Source organism: Camellia sinensis, chromosome 1, assembly GCF_055761805.1.
Source record: "Camellia sinensis isolate YWXY chromosome 1, ASM5576180v1, whole genome shotgun sequence".
Lineage (NCBI taxonomy): Eukaryota > Viridiplantae > Streptophyta > Magnoliopsida > Ericales > Theaceae > Camellia > Camellia sinensis.
Genome location: NC_138961.1, coordinates 20,829,675 through 20,847,117, shown reverse-complemented (window position 1 = coordinate 20,847,117; position 17,443 = coordinate 20,829,675). Strand labels below are relative to the sequence as shown.

The 17,443-nt window shown below is 35.3% G+C and overlaps 2 pseudogenes across 1 annotated transcript; both read left to right on the top strand.

Moving 5' to 3' along the window:
* The first annotated feature begins 4,031 nt into the window (after positions 1-4,031).
* Positions 4,032-4,993, top strand: LOC114285509 (glycerol-3-phosphate dehydrogenase SDP6, mitochondrial pseudogene; annotated as a pseudogene).
* Positions 4,994-5,546: 553 nt separating this feature from the next.
* On the top strand, positions 5,547-17,150 carry LOC114310454 (glycerol-3-phosphate dehydrogenase SDP6, mitochondrial-like; annotated as a pseudogene). The gene is made up of 6 exons (XR_014331906.1): positions 5,547-5,898; positions 7,344-7,378; positions 7,505-7,509; positions 14,852-14,972; positions 15,284-15,539; positions 16,547-17,150. The product of XR_014331906.1 is annotated as a glycerol-3-phosphate dehydrogenase SDP6, mitochondrial-like (transcript).
* Positions 17,151-17,443: the final 293 nt, after the last annotated feature.

Below are 17,443 nucleotides of genomic sequence, written 5' to 3'. Positions count from 1 at the left end.
CATCTCTGATCGCAAATCCACTTCTGGTCTTTGTGTTTTCCTTGGCGATTCCCTTATATCCTGGAAGAGTAAGAAACAATCTGTTGTTGCTCGTTCCACTGCTGAGGCTGAGTATCGTGCCATGGCTTATGCTACTTCCGAGCTCGTTTGGCTTCGCTGGCTTCTTTCTGATATGGGTGTCTCTCTTTCTGATCCGACTCCGTTGTATTGTGATAATCAGAGTGCTGTCCAGATTGCCCATAATTCAGTCTTTCATGAGCGGACAAAGCATGTTGAAATAGATTGTCACTTTGTCAGACAGCATCTTCAGGCTGGCACTATTACTCTCCCTTTTGTTCCCTCATCTCTTCAGTTGGCCGATTTTTTTACGAAGACTCATACTGTTGCTCGTTTTCGTTTTCTTCTTGGCAAACTTTCGATGCTTTCTGCGCTCGCATCCTTATTTTGAGGGGGGGTGTGAATTATGTATGTAGTTTATATTATTCATTAAGGATAGTTTAGTACTTTAGATTATTAGGGATTATTAGGGTTTCGTTTATATATTTTGTAATTCTTTTGATTAATCAATATACACAAGTTTTGTCATCTGTTATCAACTATCACTCGTAGAGGACCTACTAGCAGCTAACTAAGACAAATTGTCATTCTTGGTAGAAACCACTCTGCTAGGATGTGAGAAAAAATGACCCAAGTGTGACTCCCCCCCAGATACTGATTCAGAAAATTCTTCATCCTCTTTCCCAACGCAACCCTATGAAAAAATCTAAAATTGGTATCACCCTCTTTAGCCCATTTCAACTTAGCCCTTTGTCCCCAAAAAATATGCTCCCTAAAAACAAGCCCTCCCAACTTCATCCTAAGCAATGATCTCTTATCCCTTAAAGCCCCAGATAAACCCTCTCTAAATTCCTTCGCATCTAATTTCTCAATATCCTGAACTAACTCCGCTTTCACCTCATTTAGATAACCAAAAACTTTACGCTTCCAAACCTTTAAATTATCCTGGACTCCTCTCAACTTTCTCATAAACTTAAAACCCTCCCACCAAATGGACTTTACTGCTTTCCTACCAATCCTTAAAATTCTCCTTAAAATATCGATTTTCCAACCACGTATTCTCAAATCTAAAGAGGGTAGGACCCCATTTAAAAGGACAGCTCTCAAGAATCACCGGGCAATGGTCTGACACAATTCTTGGCTCTGCCTCTTGCCTTATATCTAGAAGCAACTCCTCCCACCCTAGAGTATGAAGCAACCTATCCAACCTACAACACACAAGATTTTACTGAAGATTAGACCAAGTAAACTGAGCATTACTCAAGGGAGGGTCAAGCAACTCACACCCCTTTATAAAAAAGTCGAAATCCTGTAACTCGTATTTGTGGAAACCCCATTGAGTTTTTCTGAAATAAGCCGAACCACATTGAAATCTCTGCTCACACACCAATTAAGGGAACAAAGCCCAAATAATCCCGCCAACTCCTCCCACCATTCCTGACAACTACTAGGCCCATTGGGACCATAAACCCCCGTCAACCACCATTCCTTGTTATCCCAATTCCTAAACCTAATGGACAATGAAAACACCCCAACAACTATTTCACACTCCGATACAACTCTCTCATCCCATATAATCAAAATTTCCCCTAATCTCCCGCTAGAAGGTAAAACAGTCCATCTCCTAAACCTAGTCCCCTAAACATTCCTAATGAAACCTCTATCACATTCCTCACTTTGTCTCTTGAAACATCACTCTATCTAGTTGATGAATTTTCAAAACCTCTTTAATTACCACCTTTTTCCTACAAAACCGTAGTCCTCTAACATTCCAACTCAAAATCTTCATCGAGAACCAACATCACCCATTGTCTTTTTCACCGGCCCCTCATAATTAATGCCACTTTCAAGGTTTCTTAATTCCTTCATCCATTTTCTCTGCCCCAAGCTTCTATGACTACTACCGCCCTTAGATGCAAACCCTACACTCCTAGACCTAGACTTCTTCACATTCTTCCTAACTAGTGACAAACCAAGAGTGTTAAGTAATTGTGTAAAGTGAGGCACATCTCCCTTCTCCAAGGGGAAAGACACATAATCATTTTCCTCAACCACTTTTTAGATTCATCATCGTTATTCCCAAGAACATCGTTCCTCTCAAGCTTATGATTAGTAGACATTTCCATCGAAAGATCATCCTTATGACTCTCCTTGTTAATTGCATGTGGGTTCAAACTATCACTCGTAGAGGACCTACTAGCAGCTAACTGAGGCAAATTGTCATTCTTGGTAGAAACCACTCTGCTAGGATGTGAGAAAAAAGAACCCAAGAATGACTCCCCCCAGAAACTGATTCAGATTGAATGCACTGAAGATGATTAGGAAGTGAAGAGTTCATGTTATCCTTGTCAAAAGAGTCACATACCTTTTTCCCAGAATCAAAGACTTCCTCACCCTCAGTCCTCACAGTGTGCATACAAGAAGAAAACGATACCTCATCTTCATGGAATAGCCAATTTAGGTTCAGATCAAAGGCTTCAACCCTTTCCTCCTTGTTACAGGCTTCGACCTCCTCATCCGGACCCGAATATTCCCCTTCCTCCCATTTCTCTCTCTACCCTTTTCTTCTGAGCCCATCGAAGACAGCCATCAAGCGCACATCCAATGGCGACCATCATCACCACCTCACCAACACTAAATCTCCATCGCCACCATCGCCACCACAACCATAATCACTTCCTAAATTTATTTATTTTTTTTTTTTTAAAAAAAAAACCCCCTTAAATCACTGTCAAAACCCAAATCCTGTTTGTATCTTTGAAAAACTTGAGTGGAATAGAAAATAAAGTTCCAACAACTTCCACTGAAACGATGCTTTCCCCGTCATATGTGCACCTTGACTAGATGACTAAAAATTCTTGTCATTGCTCTTGATAAAAAGCAGATTGAGTAAGACTACAAGGGAAAGTATGGAGTAGCCAGACAAACCACAAGACCAGCTAAATGTTAATAATCTAGATTACAACCTAACCTGTCAAGTACCTTTAGAATCATGTGAGTACTCATCATCCCCCAAACTCCAAATAAGTTTGCATTTAGAGCTCATTAGCGCAGTATGATAGTTTTTCTAATTTTTAATAATCATTATAATAGTAATACAACACAAGACATATTATTTTTGATTTTTTTAAGGACAACAGTTAGCTTATTATTTTCAAATTTACATATCTTAACACAACTTAACAAGCTATTACAAGTATCAAGAATACGAATCATTCTTCTCCTTCCTCTGATTATTTTGTTCTAAGGCCATAACATGTGTTGGACCCCAGATCATCATGGCGCTCACAACTTTGATCCACATTCGTTTAGTATTTAGACCTCTCTCTTATCTTTCTACCATCTTCAACTTGAACAAAGTAAAAACCTATTTGGTTCTCCACAATCAAGACATTCAAAGAAGTAGAAAAGGAATTTCTTTCATCACAACTGGTATACCTGCTATAATTTTTGTATTGGTCACAGAGTAATGTTAATAATGTAATTTCAACCTTAGGTAGCAATCCTAGGCCACCCTAGTCAAATGATTTCTAGAACAACGGCCAATGGTTTCTAAAACCAAGAAAGTTGGACAAAGTTTGTGGGAATCTAAAAAATGTGGGACTCAATGCACGAGGCTTGAATTAAAGCGTTTTTAATTTGTCAAGACCTTTTTCATTTTTCTCCTAAGAAACCATTTTGAGGAAATACAAAAACCCTAATGACAAGTAATTAACAATATAAAACTACCCTACCTAATATGGATTTAGGCCTAAGATTTTGATCCTAGAATCGTAAAACATCTAAAAATGTTTTCAAACACTATTAACAACTCAAGCCTCAAGCTTTTGTCCCTTAAAACCTAAGGACATTTAAAAGTAAGAAAATAAAGCAATATATTTTGAAAGACTTTTAATCAAATTCTAATGACTCAATTGACAATCTTCATGTGAATATTCCACCAACCACCTACGTCATGAACGTGGTCAGGGACTATGTCTCAAGAAGGCTGGGTTCATGAGTTGGAGCCTTCCTTCTATAACAGGCAGCTTATGGGTTTTCATGATTTAGTTACAAAGGGGAAAAACAAACATCGTTATGGTGTCATAGCATCTGGCATCAGACATTACACTTTGTATATGTGGATTATCCAGACATTATGGTTGACAGTTGTTCTTGGAACCGCTTTATTTTGACGTGTCAAAACTAACATTGATTTCTTTCTCTTTTGCACTCTAATCGATTGCTTTTATCTATAACAAAATAAATTATGAATGTAGTGAAAGTTGTTCATCTTCTGCTAATAATTCTTTATTACTCAGGAAGTTTTTATTCGTATCGTTCTTGTATTTATTTTGCTGTTGTTTGTTAACATTCTTTAATATTGTCAAATTCTTCTTTTATTGTTAGTACTCATTTAAACGACATTTTTAGGAGTTCAGTACTTGGACAAAGCAGTCTTTAATTTAGACTATGGACAATTGAAGCTGGAATTCCGTGCTCTCAAGGAGCGTAAACAGGTTATTGAGAATGCTCCACACTTATGTAATGCTTTGCCATGCATGACACCGTGTTTGACTGGTTTGAGGCAGTGTACTTCTGGATGGGCTTGAAACTGTATGATCTGGTCGCAGGATCACGCCTCCTGCACCTGTCCAGATATTATTCTGCACAAGAGTCTGTTGAACTGTTCCCCACTCTTGCAAGGAAGGGAAAAGATAGAACCTTGAAGGGCACAGTGGTTTATTATGATGGACAAATGAATGACTCGAGAGTTAATGTTGGGCTAGCATGCACTGCTGCATTAGCAGGTGCAGCTGTGCTTAACCATGCTGAAGTCATATCCTTTCTAAAAGATGAAAGTAGCGACAGGATAATCGGTGCTCATATTCGAGACAATCTGACAGGTATGATAAGTACTATGTTTTGGCATATTATTGTCAACATGAAGATTTAAACTTCTAAACTTTGTCTCATTCTTTTTACCACTGTGAAATACAATAATGTTTCAAGCCTCGAGATTTGCGCCATTATGATATTTTGTCACCATTCTGCTTCATGATTTCCAAGTATGTTTCACTCAATCCCATTTGACCCTGCTCTATGGATGTAGCAACATGCAAGTTTAATTATTAATTTTTTTGTTTATCCTATTTTAGTACATATGTCAAGACTTAGGGGTACCAACTACATATCTGGATTAATTAAAGAAAATCATTAACAGCTTCTATATGTGCGTTTGGTGTTCTTCACACGTGGTGATTATGTTCTTTTGCATATTGTTATTCAACATTGTTTTGGAAGTGGCAAGGGTGTTTGAGCTTCAACTTATTTGGAGAAAATTAAAAGAAAAAAATATCCCCTTCTACACACAAATGATTTTTGCTTGTTTATTTAATGGTTCTCTCCCTCATTGGTTGTTCTTGCTTTTGTGTTCATGGTTTCAATGCTTAGAATTTTGGTTTAAATAGGGTAATCAATATGATTAATTCGATTTTCTATGATCCTTATTGCTCGGTAAATTGTGCAGGTAAAGAGTTTGATACATATGCAAAAGTTATTGTGAATGCGGCTGGGCCATTCTGTGATTCTGTGAGGAAAATGGCTGACAATGATGCAAAACCTATGATCTGTCCAAGCAGTGGTGTACATATCGTGCTACCTGATTACTATTCTCCTGAGGGAATGGGTCTAATCATTCCCAAAACAAAAGATGGACTTGTTGTCTTCATGCTGCCATGGTTGTGAAGAACGATTGCTGGCACTACGAATTCCAGCACCACCATTACAATGCTTCCTGAACCAAATGAGGATGAGATTGAATTTATACTGGATGCCATCTGTGATTACCTTAATGTTAAGGTTTGTGCATTTTTTTCGTTTTGTGTGTGCATGCTCATCTATATCTTGCATGGAATGCTAATTTTCCAAATATTTGTTTTTGTAAAGTTATTTTTTATGGGATTTTTGGTGAAGTTTGTTCTTAATAAAAAATAAAAAAAATTCTGGTCATCTCGGTAAATCTTTGTGGAATTATGTAAATAAAGCCCGAAGATATAACCTATTATCTGGTTGTCTCTGTGTTATCGTATTCTAAATGGAGTTGGACTGAAGACTAAAAAGTTTCTTCCTTTTTGTTGGTTGAAGTTCAACTTTTGCTATCTGTCTGATATCATTTTCTTTGATGCGAGCCTCAAATTTCTGCATCAAGATTATGCTGTGCAGTCCTTATCATTTGGACTATAGGCCCAGCTTTAAATGTTGCTACCTATCTCTTATTTTTAATGCAAACTCCATGGCAGTGTCTTTTGATCCCATAGCATAATGTAGCTTATTGACTGGAATGCTTAAGATATGCATCTCAATTTTTTTATCAAATGAAATGCCCATTGAAACCTCAATATCCACTGTTGATGCTGAAATGTTACCATGTAGAGGATCTTATAGTAGCTTTTTTGCAGTTTGAACCCTTTCAACACTTAAACATCTCCTACTGATGAAAGTTGATAGATTCTATAAGCATCTCCCTCACCATTTTATATGGCTAAGGCTCCCTAGTCTTTGGAAACATGTTGCACTCACATATTAAACAAATGCCAGCCATTTCTGTGCAGATTTAGCTTATGACATGTCCTCCTTCAATCTGTTCAATTTGTATGTAATTGGTATGCATTTGAGATATTTTGCACCTACATTAACCAAAAGAAAATATTGAAGCATAGCTAAGGATGTATGAAGTATGCAAGTATGTGTTGGCCTGTGTAGCCTTCTGAGCATTGTCTGACTCTCTGCATCTTTGCATGTGTTCTTGCTGACACTTGTAGGTGTAAATAGTTTTGTAATGTTATCCAAGTGATCCAAATACTCATTGATTTATAGTTTGTCACAGAAGATGAGAAGAATATTCTGTGGTCTTTCCAATTTTAGTAGCTCCTTCCCATACTAGAGATCTTCTCAAGTCTAGGCTTACCTCAAGAAGTTGGGATCTCAAATTTATGACTTGACTTGTTTATTTGGTCTAGTTGCCTTCCAGGTCTGTGGACCAATTAGTTTTTTGTATTGGTGGATATTTGCCAATACAATCATGCTGTTAAGAAGCAATAATGGTTGATGTTTTAAATATTTTTCATGAACACGTCAAGACATCATCACAAATTCATTAGTTTCTTACTTCAAATTTGTTTTCTTAGGGAAACTTTAGTTTTCTTCTGGTCCATTTATATGGATGTGACTCAACCTAGGTGTCATCTATTTTGTTTAATTATTCAGTTTTTAGTGGCTACTAAAAATATACCAGGACAATTTAGGTACGGCATGTAGATGTTCTTTCTGCATGGAGTTTGTTGTGGGAATTGAAAAATATTTCTCTTAAATTAATTTTATAGAATAATATTTAAAGCAAAACAGATTCTTTTAAAAAAAAGGTTTTCACAATTCAATATAAACTACACATATAAATATATAACAGAATAAGTAAAAGATGAAAGAATTCAGAAAGTAGCCTGTGTGGTTGTGAGAGGCACGTCAAAGACGCTGTCCTAAAGTCGTTATGTGCTCCCTCCGTGCAGGTTCTAACGATCACAAACGACTCCAAGATACAACCCAAGAATCCACAGGAATCTGACACAATGCACAGTTGTACCAGAAGAGTTTGCCAAGAATGTATCAATTGCCCAGAAAATATGAAATATAGAATATTGTTTAGAGAAGAAGGAGAGAGAGAGAGATCAGAGTACGTTATCTTCTTTTCTTGAGTAAGAGTCCTATTTTAAATAGGCTCTTTGGTGTCTGTTTGGAACAGACACACCTTTTCATTTAAAACCAAAACCAAATTTAAAATTCAAATAAATAAGGTTATAAAAGGAAATAAATAAATAATAAAATATAATAATAAAATAAAAATAATTAAAGTTTTGAAGCTTTTAGGAAATCTCCAACAATCCCCCACAAGATTCAAAACTTTGTAAAACAATCAAATAATAAAAAAAAATATGGGCAACTTTAAAACCATACAATAGGTGTAGGTGTTTTTCAAACTTGAACCTCACTTAGTGTTAACAGTTTCATTCTGAAAGAATCTTAGTGAACTAGGTCTTGAACTAAATCCTTTTACCAGAATTCAACATGTCACACATATGGTATGATACATAACTGTGGCGCGGGTTAGCACTATTAGCAGCCATGTGCTCAATCTTGATTCTCATGAGAGTTTTAGGAAATAGCCCTATTTCCACGGTTGCGGCTTCACAACGCTCTCACTTAGGTGAATCCTCCAAAGATAGAAGTGACGGATGTCTATCTTGCGAGAGTTTGCCCGCCTCGGATTCATTTAGAGTAAAAATTCTTCCTTAACCATCACATTTACATCAGCACTAATATCTTAGGGATGAGCAGGAGAATAAAAGTCTCCTTTAAAGTGCTGGAATACAAGTCACACTATAAGGATTGTTCCTACCCATTGAACTTCCTTCATGGGATCTCCAATCACAGAAGTTGGGTTACTTCCTTAGTTGACTTCTTATGGGCTTAGACCCATCCCCCTCGATAAATCTAAGACTACACTCTTAGATAAACCTTTTGTTAATTGATCAGCAATATTCTTTTCGGATTTCACAAAATTCAACGATACAACATTTTTATTCACCAAACTTTTAATAGATTTATACCTCACTTGCATATGCCTATTCATCTTTTTATTAGTATGTGCTTGTCTCACAAGTTCTATTACAGCTCTATTATCACAATGTATAGAAATAGCAGGTATAGGATTTTTCACAAGTGAAATATCAAGGAGTAAATTTTTAATCCACTCAGCTTCAATACACGTAGTGTCTAAGGCTATAAGTTCTGATTCTGTTGTACTTCTAGAGATAACGGTTTGTTTTTTAGAACCCCATGATATTGCTGCTCCACCTAACATAAATATATACCCAGTAGTAGACTTAACATCTAAGTTATCTGTTATCCAATTAGCATCGCTATAACCTTCTACCACATTAGGAAAACCACTAAAGCAAAGTGAATAATCTAGAGTCCCTCTTAAATATTTAAAAACTCTTTCCACAGCAATCCAATGATCTTTACTAGGATTATGAGTATGTCTACTTAATCTCCCAACAGCATAGGCAATATCAGGTCTAGTCTTATTAGCAATATAGAGAAGTGATCCAATAATTTGAGAATATCTAAGTTGAGATACAGGTACACCATTATTTTTCTTCAAATTCATGCTAGGATCAAAAGGAGTTGAAACAGGTTTGAGATTATAATAATCAAACTTTTTTAACATTTTCTCTAGGATTCTAGATTGATTCAATATAATACCTTTGGTTGTTTTCTCTAATTTCATACCCAAAATTATATAAGCTTCTCCTAAATCTTTCATATCAAATTTTGAAGATAAATAAGATTTCACATTATTAATTATTTCTAAATTTGTTCCAAATAATAAGATATCATCAACATATAAACACAAAATAATACATTCCCCACTATCGTCTTTATAGTATACACATTTGTCATGATCATTGATCTTAAAACCAAATTCTAGAATTATCTTATCAAACTTTTCATGCCACTGTTTAGGAGCTTGCTTAAGTCCATACAAAGATTTAACCAACTTGCAAACCTTATGTTCTTGTCCTTTAACCACAAAACCTTCAGGTTGCTCCATATAAATTTCTTCATCTAAATCTCCATTCAAAAAAGCAGTTTTAACGTCCATTTGATGAATTTCTAAATTATAAATGGATGCTAGAGCAATTAAGATTCTAATGGTTGTGATCCTAGAAACAGGTGAATATGTATCGAAAAAATCTATTCCTTTCTTTTGTGTAAATCCCTTAGCTACTAATCTTGCCTTATATTTTTCTATACTTCCATCAGGTTTTAATTTCTTCCTAAATACCCATTTGCAACCGATAGCTTTACTCCCAGGAGGCAGGTTAGTCAACTCCCAAGTATTATTTTGAAGAATAGATTCAAACTCACTATTAATGGCTTCCTTCCAAAATGGTGCATCTAAAGATGATAAAGCTTCTATAAAAGTATTTGGTTCTCCCTCAGTTAGAAAAGTATAAAAATCAACTCCAAAGGATTTCTCTATTCTAGTTCTCTTACTTCTTCTAGGTTCTATGTTTAGATGTTCAGAATCATCTCTCAAAGGAATAACACTAGTACTAGTAGTAGAAGTTCTATTTATAACCTGATTTGTTATCCTAGTTTTATATGGAAAAATATCTTCAAAAAATGTAGCTTCACGAGATTCAATTATTGTATTATTGGTAATTTCATTAATTTCAGAATTTATTACTAGAAATCTATTAGCACTACTATTTTGAGCATATCCTAAAAAAACAGTATCCACAGTTTTAGGTCCTATTTTCTTACGTTTAGGTTCTGGAATTGCTACTTTTGCTAAACACCCCCACACTCTTAACATTTTAAGATTAGGTACTCGTTTTTTCCAGATTTCATAAGGTGTTTTATCATTGTCATTTACAATTACTTTATTTAATATAACACAAGCAGTGAGTATTGCTTCCCCCCACAAGCTCTCCGGTAAACCAGAACTAATAAGCATTGCATTTATCATATCCATAAGAGTTCTATTTTTCCTTTCAGCTATCCCATTAGATTGTGGAGAATAAGGTGGGGTTACTTCATGAATAATTCCATGTTCTTCACAGAAAAAACTAAGGGTACCTACATTATATTCACCTCCTCTATCAGATCTAAGTTTTTTAATCTTTCTTTCTTGTTAGGTTTTATTTCTTGGCAATCCCGTTTGACAAAACTCCTTTGAGTTGTAATTTTATTCGCATTTTTATTTCAGTGAGGCTATGAGTTGTTAGATGCGAATCCAACCCGAGTCAAGCATTTCAGAGAAGTTTGTGATGATAAAGCTTTCAAGATTGCCACTTCGCTGATTATGACGGGGATCGAGCTGCCCGGTCAGCTCGCGGGGGTCCAGGGGGCAGCGCCCCTTGGCGGGTTCGGGGCAGCGCCACGGCGGGGTTGAGGGGCAGCGCCCCCGAAGCAAAATGCAAAAATGCATTCAAAGTTGCCATTCGATCATGTTTTATTTTTCCAGATTTTCCAGTTTTGGCCTGTCCGCTCGAGCGGGACATCGGGCGCTCGAGCGTGGATTGGAAGCTCTCAGCATCTCTGCAGTCGCCTGTAAAAATACTGGAATGTGTGATTTTACGCTCGAGCGGATGCTCCTACGCTCGAGCGCATCTCAGTTACGCAGTTTTTGGTCAGTCCGCTCGAGCGGGCTGTGTTGAGCTCGAGCGGAGATCGCGGGACAGATTCTATAAATTCGCGTATTGATTCAGATTTTGAGGATAACTGCTCCAGATCTTATTTTTGGTTTCTAGGGTTTATATCTGGGGATACTTTGGGAGTTTTCTTTGATGTTTTTATTGAGTTTTCAACTCATGATCTAAAGAGAGTACATCAAAGGTTTGTTTGCTATACACAAAAGAGAGAGTTATTCTTCAGTTGTGGATTCTGAAGAATTCGAGCCTGAAGCTTTGGTGGAATCCGGAGTGGCTCATCAGAAAGACAATTCCGTGGTGAAGATGGGGTTGGAAGAGGCACATAGAGGTTGGTTCAGTTAGGCGTTGTGGATTCGCTAGGTAATTGAGAGTATACCTGTGTAATTCCTTTAATTCTTCTTAGTGGATTGTTCTTGTGGCTGTTGCCCGTGGTTTTTTGATCACAGTTGGAGGTGTCCAATTGTGGTTTTTTCCACGTTAAATCGCTGTGTCTCTTTGTCTTGATTGTTTGATTGTTTGATTGGGATTGTTATATTCTGCTTAAAATTGATACATAATCACAAATCAACATCTAGGGGATTTCTAGATTTTTCATTTCTAATTGATTTTCTACTTCAGCTTTATAAATTTTAAATTTACTAAACACTTCATCTTTGGTTTTAATTAAATATAAGTAACAAAACTTAGAACAATCATCTATAAAGGTTACAAAATACTTATTTCCTGCTCTAGTTAGTGGTCTATTAGAATCACAAACGTCACTATGTATAAGGTCTAAAAGTTGTGAATTTCTTTGTACAGATTTATAAGGTTTCTTAGGTTGTTTTGCTTGCACACATATTTCACATTTGCGTTTAACATCAATAGATGATTTAGGTACTAATTCTAAATCCATCATTTTCCTAATTTTCCTTAAATTCACATGTCCAAGTCTTTTATGCCATAAATCACAAACTTCAATATTAAAAATATTATGAGAGATATAACTAGCTTCAAAAAATACATTCAATTTAAATAAACCATCACATATAAAACCTTTACCAATAAAAATATCATTTTTACTTATTACAATTTTATTCGATTCCATTACAATTTTGTAACCTAACTGTACTAAACACGATCCACTAATAAGATTTCTTCTAACTTCAGGAACATATCGCACATCTCTCAAAGTTAAGATTTTTCCAGAAGTCATCTTCAAATCTATATCTCCAATGCCAAGTATTGGTGCAATTGATCCATTTCCCAAAGTTACACTTCCTCCACTTGATTTCTGAAAAGTTTTAAAATAATCACAAGCAACACACACATGTATATTAGCCCCAGAATCTAACCACCAATCTTGATATTCAAACGTAGAATTAATTTCAGGATTATACCTAAAAGATGGTTCGGCAATTTCTTCTTTTCCCAAAACCATATTCACTTGAGCATTATGACCTTGACTTCTTTGCTTATTGTTGAACCTTGGTTTATACTCATCAGTCTTCTTAAAAAAACAATCCTTAGCATAATGATTGGCTCTTCCACATACATAGCACAACCTCTTGCCACTCCCTTGTCCCTTAAAATTATTAGCACTGGCTTGGTAGTTGTTATTATGATGTTTGCCATTTTGACCTCTAGATCTAAACTTAAGGTTGTTCTTGAAAATTCTACCTTTAGGTCGAATGTTATTTCTATTGTTGGAACTATTCTTATTCCCATTCTCCACCACATTTACCTTAGGCGTTTTCTCTTTTCCAGTTTCTAGATTTGATCTATGTTTCTCTTCCACCCTAAGTGTATTGATTAATTGAGTTAATGACAGATCTCCTTGTTTGTGCCTAAGACGCTTAGCAAAGTCATTCCAAGATTGAGGTAATTTATCGATAAGGCAAGACACTTTAAACTCCTCATTAAAAGTTGTCCCTTTCTTTTCTACTTTTCTAAGTAGTTCTTGAAACTCATGAATTTGGTCTCCTACAAGTATGTCATCTTTCATTTTATAACCATTAAAATTAGAGACAATAAACCTATCAATACCAGCATCTACAGTTCCATATTCGGCCTCTAAGGTTTTCCATAGTTCTTTTGCAGTCGAGGTGGTTGACTGATATACATCATATAAATGATCAGATAACACACTAAGGATTCTATTATAACAATGAAATTCGATTTGTTCGGGTGACAACCAAGATCCAACAAAATCCTGATCTTCTATGGCAGACATAAGACCCAACACGGTCAACCAATATTTTGTTTGTTTTTGCCATCTTTCAAAATTGTTACCATTAAATTTTTCAGGTTTCACACTAACAGTTTCTTCTAAATTAGCCATTTTAAATATTTAAAGAACAAGAGTGCCAAGGAGTATCTTAATCTGTGTGAGACAATAATGAAACAAACACAAATGTTATTAAATTTGAAATTGAAAAGTAATTGCTAATAATTTAGGAACAGGTAAAATGTGACAATTTTTTATATAGATCAAATTTATACACAATAATTTATAACATGAACAATGCTAATTAAATATCATGAATCTAAACAACATAATTTATCATGTGAAATTTTTTATTTACTCAACAACTTTTCTAAAAATAAATAAATAAATAAATAAAATAAAACTACACATTAACAACAAGTTTTACAACTACCCTGATTAATATATATATATATACATATATGTAAGTCAAGATTTGAACACTGTTTCTGGGTAAGGAAAAACGCACCCCACAAGGTAAGTCAATGTTTGAATTTTGAAAACAATAACTTTGGAAAAACAACTTCCGTTGTTGAGTAAAAACTTCTGGAAAAAACTTACGTTGTGTTTAAAAATATATATATATATATATATATATATTATTTATTTTAACTAACAGATTTGTTCAAGATCAACAAGTGCAATTATGAAAACACAAAAAAAAAATTAAAAGATTAAATATGTTATACACATAACGACTTTAGATTGTTGTGGGAATTGAAAAATATTTCTCTTAAATTAATTTTATAGAATAATATTTAAAGCAAAACAGATTCTTTTAAAAAAAAGGTTTTCACAATTCAATATAAACTATACATATAAATATATAACAGAATAAGTAAAAGATGAAAGAATTCAGAAAGTAGCCTGTGTGGTTGTGAGAGGCACGTCAAAGACGCTGTCCTAAAGTCGTTATGTGCTCCCTCCGTGCAGGTTCTAACGATCACAAACGACTCCAAGATACAACCCAAGAATCCACAGGAATCTGACACAATGCACAGTTGTACCAGAAGAGTTTGCCAAGAATGTATCAATTGCCCAGAAAATATGAAATATAGAATACTGTTTAGAGAAGAAGGAGAGAGAGAGAGATCAGAGTACGTTATCTTCTTTTCTTGAGTAAGAGTCCTATTTTAAATAGGCTCTTTGGTGTCTGTTTGGAACAGACACACCTTTTCATTTAAAACCAAAACCAAATTTAAAATTCAAATAAATAAGGTTATAAAAGGAAATAAATAAATAATAAAATATAATAATAAAATAAAAATAATTAAAGTTTTGAAGCTTTTAGGAAATCTCCAACAGTATTCACCCATTGGCAACACTGAGAGCATTTCCAGGGATCATGTTGTATGCGAAGATTACCCTGGTTTTGTCACAATTACTGGTGGAAAGTGGGCTACATATAGAAGGTACATTTTATAATGGTTGATCTGGGTTTCCCTATAAGTTGTTGAATTTGTATCAGTTTTTGGAAACTGAAACTTGTATGCACTGGCATCTTCTTTTTGATGCTTTTGTACAATCATGTCCCTGAATTTAGTTAAATAGTCATTGTGCTAGCACTTTTAGTTCTATGCCCCTTCTTTATGGCTTATTTGTTGCAGATATAACAGCATGTTATGTCACCTTAATTTATAGTGAAATCAATATTAGAAGTGTGAAGCAACTTTTTCCTGTCAGTCTATTCTAATGAAACTTCTGTTTCCTTTACATGAGTAAGCATGGCAGAAGATGCAGTTGATACAGCTATCAAGTCTGGTAAGCTGAGTCCTACCAACAAATGTTTGACATACAACCTACGTCTTATTGGTGGAGATGGATATGACCCTGCATCTTTTACGGTGCTTGCCCAACAATATGTCTGCATGAAGAAGTCGTACAGTGGTAAAGTTGTGCCAGGAGTGGACACTGCCACAGCAAAGCATTTGTCCCATGCATATGGTACTTTGGCTGAACGGGTGGCTGCAATAGCACAGGTTTGACACCCTTGCTTGATACTTCATTCCATATTTCTAGCATTCTTTTTCCCTATGAAGTCTTAGTTGTTTACTGTAATTTTTTTCTGCAATTTATTTTATATTCTTCTAGAAGTTTAAGCTGTCAGTCTGTGACATAACTTTGGCAATTGATATTTGTTGTACTTCACTATTTTTTGTTGAAACACTTTTCAATAAATAGATCAAGATATTCTGCTCGATTACACTTTTCAAAAACTAGCACACGAGAAACACTTTTCTCATAGTTTCTCGTGTGCTAGTTTTTTCATGGGAGATACTCACATGCAGAAGAAGGAAGTGGTTTGAGTTGATTTATATGTAGTTCATTAATTTTCTTGGAATTATTTAAGCAGAATTAGTGATATGATTCTCTACTATATGTTTTCTCAGTCATCAAGATGCTTGGCTAGAAATTAATTGTTTGTGGATTGATACAGAACCTACATGTAGCATCTTAGATACATCCCCATCCATTTGCTCATGATGTGGATATAACAAACTTCATATTGAATTGTTTCTAAATTCAGATCACTGGCTAACGAGTGTGGTGGTGCACACCTGGGGATTATACCTGGATTATTTACATTTCAATTAATGGTTTCGTACCATTAGAATATGGGGTTTCTAATTATTTATCTTCATGGGGTAGCAAAGCAAACATCATGTTGACACTGTCTCATTCTCCATTTCTTTGTTTTGCATTGGAAGAACACCAAATCAAGTTTAGGTGAATTTTTTCTTCTCTCTGTTTTGATGAAATCCTATCTATAGATAAATCCCTTTAATTCATTGAGGTGGAATACTTCTTATAATTATGTAATGACAATCCTATGCAATACTTATAGTTATGCATGAAAATCCTACTAGCAGAGTTAGATCAGTTTCTGGATTCTCGGGGTGTACCGTGATGGAATTGTATCTTTGATGCACGTAATTTGTGGTTCCTGCCAATTGACTGTGTAAACCCTATATTTATTCGTTTCAAGAATGAACATTTGGGGAAGCGACTTGCCCATGGATACCCCTTTCTAGAAGCTGAGGTGGCATACTGTGCTAGGCATGAGAACTGTGAATCTGCAGTAGATTTCATCGCTAGGAGATCTCAGCTTGCTTTTCTTGACACTGATGCAGCAGGCCGGGCATTGTCCAGCATAATTCAGATACTGGCTGCTGAACACAATTGGAACAAGTCAAGGCAGAAGCAAAAAGTACAAAAGGCTACAGAATTTTTGAAAACTTTCAAGTCATCAAAAAATGCTCAGTTCCATGATGGGAAACACAATTAGTAAGTACATCTATGTTCCATCAAAATTATTGTCTAATGATTCAACAAATTGATCTCGTGGTTCATATTCACTTTCACTCTGTTCCACGTCATGCACATGTTGGATTGAATGTTTGAGGAGCTGGATCATTTCACCTCAAAGTTTCGGGGAATTTCCCCAGCTTGCCCTTTTGATAAGAAAATTCTTCCTTTTTTTTAATAGCCAGCTAGGTGATTATTGACTCCTTATGGCTATTGCATACACATCTTTGGAAAGATGTTCGATTCTCTTAAACTTAATAAATAGCAATCAGTTATAACAATAATAATGTAATTTTTTAACAATTGATAGCTGCTGAATGCTTCAGAGCTCTGGTGCAAGGAGCTTTAGATTGGTGAGAATTCTATAGACATGCACACTTGAAAAAACAGTGTGCTTGCTGGTTTATATTTCATATGGTCGAATAGTTGATCATCTTTTTTAAATTTATGGAACAGGTTTTTTGTGGTTTATATTTCCTTTCTTTCGTAACATAAGGCTTTGTTTAGATCTTGATTTGTGAAGGAAAAAGATTCCTTTGTAGGTTCATTTCTTCTGTAACTTTGCAAAGTGAGTTTT